The sequence below is a fragment of the Pan troglodytes genome, chromosome 14, assembly GCF_028858775.2.
Source record: "Pan troglodytes isolate AG18354 chromosome 14, NHGRI_mPanTro3-v2.0_pri, whole genome shotgun sequence".
NCBI classification, from domain to species: Eukaryota; Metazoa; Chordata; class Mammalia; order Primates; family Hominidae; genus Pan; species Pan troglodytes.
This window is the reverse complement of record NC_072412.2, coordinates 59957960-59963959: the sequence shown is the minus strand read 5'-3', so window position 1 is coordinate 59963959 and position 6000 is coordinate 59957960.

The window sequence follows — 6000 nt, the reverse complement described above, 5'->3', positions numbered from 1 at the left end:
AAAGCAGGATGCCCTTTAAAGTTTTGCCCAGTTCGTCGTGTAGCCCCTGAGGATGGTCTGCCTTTTGGAGTCCTTCAGCTGTGGTGCAAGTGGTACATATGCAGTGAAGACTCCATCCACCCTGCACAGCTTTCTTGAGCCTTGGGAGACAAGCTCACGATGGCTCTGAGTCTTCTTTTGTCCCTTGCTGTGTATTTTTAAGTAGTGACCCACTTTCTACAACTTGATATGTATGAGTGCGTTCTGTGTCTCTGGACTCAGGCAATTGGTGAAGCTGTAGCCCAAATTGCAGTGGGCAGAAATGTTTGTACTTTTATTCCTGGATGTTGGCATAGTGAGGATCTTTGCTAACTTTTATGAAGGGGAAGTCCTCTCTTTGGACTGGTAATTAGAGAAATCTCTATTAAGTGACACAGTCAAGACTGCTGAGGATGGCGAGGCATAAAAATATTTGTAATTATTCTTGTCTGTCCAGCATCCGAACCTCCATCTTAAGTTTGTAAAATCCCTTTCCTTATTAGACAGAGCCTGGGTTTTGTTTGTTTGTTTGTTTTTTGAGACAGAGTCTCACTCTGTTGGTCAGGCTGGAGTGCAATGGTGTGATCTTGGTTTACTGCAGGCTTCGCATCATGGGTTCAAGTGATTCTCCTGCTTCAGCCACCCAAGTATCTGGGATTACAGGTGTGTGCCACCATGGCAGTGGATTTTTAATAGAAATGGGGTTACATCATGTTGACCAGGCTGGTCTCAAACTCCTGACATCAAGTGGTCCGCCTACCACAGCCTCCCAAAGTGCTAGGATTACAGGTGGGAGCCACCATGCCCAGCCCCCTGGTTTTCAATATAGATACTGAAAGTACCAGATAGTTCTCTTTCTAGCCTTTCTGTAGCTACGGCCCAGGCACATGAATCAGGGCCCTCCGGTCAGACCCATCCACAATAGTGGGAGTGGTAGTGGCCTCAGAGCTTGTGGCAACATCTTGCTTTTAAGAAGCATTGGGGACAGTGGTCCTAGCAAAAGCATCCATGTGGTATATGCAGTGGTCCATTTCCCAGTCTCTGGATTAGACTTCAATAGGTGCTAATGGAAGAATTTACTGCCCAAGCTTCAGAAGTAAAGATGAAGATTAGTACTTTCCTTTCCAACTCGATATCTCTCATTTTCCTAGAACCTCTGATCTGAGACCTTTGTCTCTCATCCTCTGGTAGGTCTCAAACTTGGTTTTGCAAATTGGCCCTTAATTCATTGTATGCAGCAAACAATAAGGGTAAACAAGAGCTAGTGAAAAAATATTTTTTATTTTCAAATGGCAAACTGATAAAACAATAAGAAATTAAAAAGGATTAACTATTACTGTTATTACTGCTAATAACATTTTTTAATTTTTCCAAGTATTATTTATATATATTCTTCATATTGACTGCCTGTAGTTCACCAATTGTTAAGATAATTTTGTGCATGTGTTTTCATTTTAGAAAACTGGATTGCTAGAAGTTTCTTCATGTTGTAAATATATAGTGTTATTTTACATTTTCATTTCAACATGATTTTAATTTAAATTAAAAGACATCTAAATTGGCAAAGCCTAAAAATATATTCAGAAGAAATATTCAGTAACAACAATGATGTGATATATAAGATAATTTATATTCTTTGCTCATATCCTTTCTCTCTCCCTCTTTTCCACCTTTCTCTAGCTCTCTCTTTCTATCTCTCTCTGTTACTGACCCCATTCTCTGACACACACATACACACACACACGCACACACAAATAGCCTGCCTTCCGGAGGCACAAATTCTCTCTTCCTATAAGTAGTGCCCTCTTGGGCCGTCTATGGTTTTATAATACTGGCTGCGACTAAATAAGACTGACTAATTGACAAAAGAAGTACATGTATACAATAAACCTAAGTTCATATTTTCCTTCTGCTTTATCCATAATAAAAATATATTTTGATATCCATCAATCTGACTCCTTTGTCATCTCATAAATGATTCAAAATCTGGCTGGGAAAGACGGATATTATATATAAGATCTCTCATATCCCCAGACTAATAGAGAACTCTGGGGCAGGCAGGGAGTCAGAACATTTTTGGTTTTTTATTAGCCTAGCCTCATAGAAGAAGACTGTGTCACTGGTCCTCCTTGTCCTTGTGGCATCTCCTGCTAGCCACTGCTGAGATGTAGCTGTTCCTTGTGTGTGTGGTTTCTCAGCATTAACATCCGTCACTGGGTCCTGACAGCATTCAGTCACTGTCCATACAGGCAGTCTGCATGCTGCTTATCCAGATCCCAGACAGTTACATCCCTTGCCCCATTCTATGATATGTACCCAGCTCTTTTAAACGGGGCTATAGGAACCTGTGGCTGCATCTGCCATTTCAAGTTAGGATGTTCTCTTATTGATCTCAGGACATCTTTTAGAAGCAAATATTCAATTATTCTGAATCTATGCTCTATGTAGACATTCTTCAAGAGGTTTTCAGTCTTCCTAGCTACATTCATGAAAATCAATTCTTTTCTATTCATTACACATATTGTTTTCCGGAGAAGAGTGCTTTTCAAACTGAAAGTTGTAGCTCATGACGTCAACCTATTGGGTCATACAGTTTAACCAAAATTTAGAAAATAGCCCGGGAAACACCATATTTGTCACTGTAGGACCAACAGGATGTTTTGTAAAATGACTGTTTTGGGAGTTTTTTGTTTTGTTTTGTTTTTGTATTGGGTTGAATTGTTAGGTGAATTCTAACTCTTGGTCCTGGCCAAAAATTTTTTTAAAGGTGATGTAAACTACCTTATACTTTAGAATTTAACTCCAGTAATGGGCATACTGCTGAGCTCACACAGAAATACTCAAAACCACCATTATCCCCCTATATTACTCTCCTTTGCTTATTCTCTTTCTTCTCACCTAGGGGATTGTTGCTGCAGCAAGGTCTGAAATCATTTTGCATCTTTCCCCACTTAGTGGTTTATGATGCAAACAGTAGATTCTGAATTCTCCAAAATCTTTGATACACATATATATGTGTGTGTGTGTATATATATACACACATATATATGTGTGTGTGTGTATCTCAAACAAAAAAATGCCAAAAAAATATTATTTTCAAGAATTTTCTAAGAGCACAACAAATGGACTTTGGCTTTCTAGTCAGTTCACTTTCCCTAAACTGTAACCATGCAGTAGAAAAGAAACTTAAGGGCAAAAGAAAAAAAATGCAGAAGAGAAAAACATTTTTTAATTCATTCTTTTCCTCTTCATATCTAATAACACTGATTTTGTTCAGACCCTCATAATCTCTCATTTGAATTTCTCTGAGGGCCTCCTTATATCATTACAGTATTCATACTCAAACCCAGTGATTATATTCTTCCCAGTGTCACAAAGGCCAAGGGCATTGTATTAGTCCATTCTCATACCGCTATGACCAAGACTGGGTAATTTATAAAGGAAAGAGATTTAATTGACTCACAGTTCCTCATGGCTGGGTAGACCTCAGGAAACTTACAAATAGGGTGGAAGGCACCTCTTCCTGGACTGGCAGGAGAGAGAATGAGTGCCCAGCAGCCCTTTATAAAACCATTAAATCTTGTGAGAACTAATTCATTACCACAAGAACAGGATGGGGAAAACTGCCTCCGTGATTCAATTATCTCCACCTGTTTTCTCTTACAACACATGCGGATTATGGGAGCTATAATTCAAGATGATATTTCGGTGGGGTCAGCCAAACCATATCAGGGATAGATATGTATAGTATGAAAATCAGATCTTGTCACTTCTTTTAATTAAGTTATTTATTGTTAAAGAACACACTATCCCAAAACTTAGCGTGTTGAAACAACTGTTCTTTTTTAATAAAATATTCTAACATTACTGGTCCCAAATTCAGGCAAGGCTGAGATAAATGATTCTCGTTTACATCTAATGTTGGTGGCCTTCACTGTGGGCTTAATTTTAGGAGATGTTCTAATCTAGAGAATCCCAGCCATTGTCATTCACACGTCTGGTACCAGGGTGGAGAAAACAGAAAGACTGGGCTCAGCTGGGATCATCAGCCAGAGCATCTGGGAGAGGCCTTTTCTGCATAGTCAGACTTCTTTCAGCGAGGCTTGGGGCTCCCAGAAAGTGTCCCAAGGGATTGGAAGTGGTTACTAACAATCCATTAATGCCTGGGCGCCAAAACTGGCACATACATTCTGCCACATTCCTCTCATCAAGGTTGTCACTAAAGCCAGCCTAGATTCAAGAGGAGTGGAATTAATATACTCCACTCGGAAATGGGAAGAGTGACAAAAGATTTTAGTTATCTTTAATCTACCACATCACCACTCTGCTCAAAATAACTTTTCTTTTCTATTTATCTTTTTAAAGAAATTGAAAACATTTATGATCTGGCCAACTTGTCTCATGACCTTTTAAATTTTTGTGTTTCAGAAAACTTGAAGTTTCCAAATTTTGTTTACTTATTTTTGTTTAACAAACACTTAGACATGCACTGTTATAAACAGTTCACATGCATTAACTCATGCTATCCTCATGATAACTCTATGATGCAGTTCCTATTTTATAAATGAGGAAACAGAGGCTTAGAGAGTTTACGTAACTTTTCCTAAGTTTTCACTTAGTAAGTTGTGGAGTTACATCTGAACCTAAAAACTGTGGTCTCAAAGTCCTGGCTTGTAACCATTACTATTGGCTGCTAAAAAAGTCTCTTTCCTCTGAGTGTTTATGTTTTCCTCTGAGTGATATGTTTTCCTCTCTCTTGGCTTATCCATGTGGCAAAAGCAATGTATTTTTTTCAATACCAGCTTAGTTAACACCTCCTCTCTGAGATGTCTTTGGTGCTTTCCATGTACATCTAGTTTAGCAATGATTGTGTTTTCTGCTATACATTTTGCCTGTTTGCACAGTAGCAGGCAGCAAATTTGTCCTCTAATTTCCATACTCCAAATTTCAGCATAGTGCCAGGCACGTGATTTATGCTCCGTAATTACTTATGTAAAAAAATGAATGACAAGACATTTCTCAGTGAATGGCCCTTTCATTCTGTACCTCGAAAGCTGACACTGAAGCCAGAACAAGTTTTCTGCCATTCTATTCATACTAGAACATATTTTAAGAATACCTATGAGGAGATGGACAAATATTCTCCTTTGGTCTGAATCATAATGTATACATTTTATAAATCTTATGAATTTTCCTTCATGTGAGTAATGCTTAAAGTGTTCACTTTTGAAAGGAAAGTTTTATTTTAGGAGCTCCCATTTCGTGTGAAGAGATCATAAATGTTGTACGTTTCTAGCTGAGGTTTCACAGTGAGACATTGACTCTATAAAAATTCAGTGGCATTGGAGAATACTAAGAATATTATTACAGTCAGGGTAGCTATCTGGAGAATGAGCTAAGTATAAAAGAAAATCCATATTTAATTAAAACTAAAATTGCAGGGCATATTATGTGTAAGAAAGAAATGATATACATGCACAGTACTCATTTAATGCTTAATGAGAACATCTGGTCATATTTCTAGATTTTAAATTTAGACTGCAGAGTAGGGAAAGGCCTTCTTTCCCACAGGCTACAATAGAAAGTCAAAGCTTAAATGATATAATGAGTAGATTTATGCAATCCAATTGTGGTGTCTCTAAACCTTAACATGAAATTATACTGCAGAGGATGAAAGGTGTTCAAAGAAGACAGGAACCAATATTTATCTGGTAATCAAGAAGCTATAGACAAAAAAAAATGCACAATACAGACAAACTCTCACCAGATTATTTATTTTGGTCAGTAATTCTGCATGAAGAAATAGAGAATTTAAGAGAGTTTAGTGATAACAAAAAGAGAAGAGAGAGCTCATAGAATTATATTCCCAAAGTGGTGATTTTTTTTAGTGACTTGGACTTCGCTAACAGGATATGTGTGCAACAATATAGACACATCTTTCCCAGGACAAACTTAATAGAAATGCTTGGGAATATCCAGATG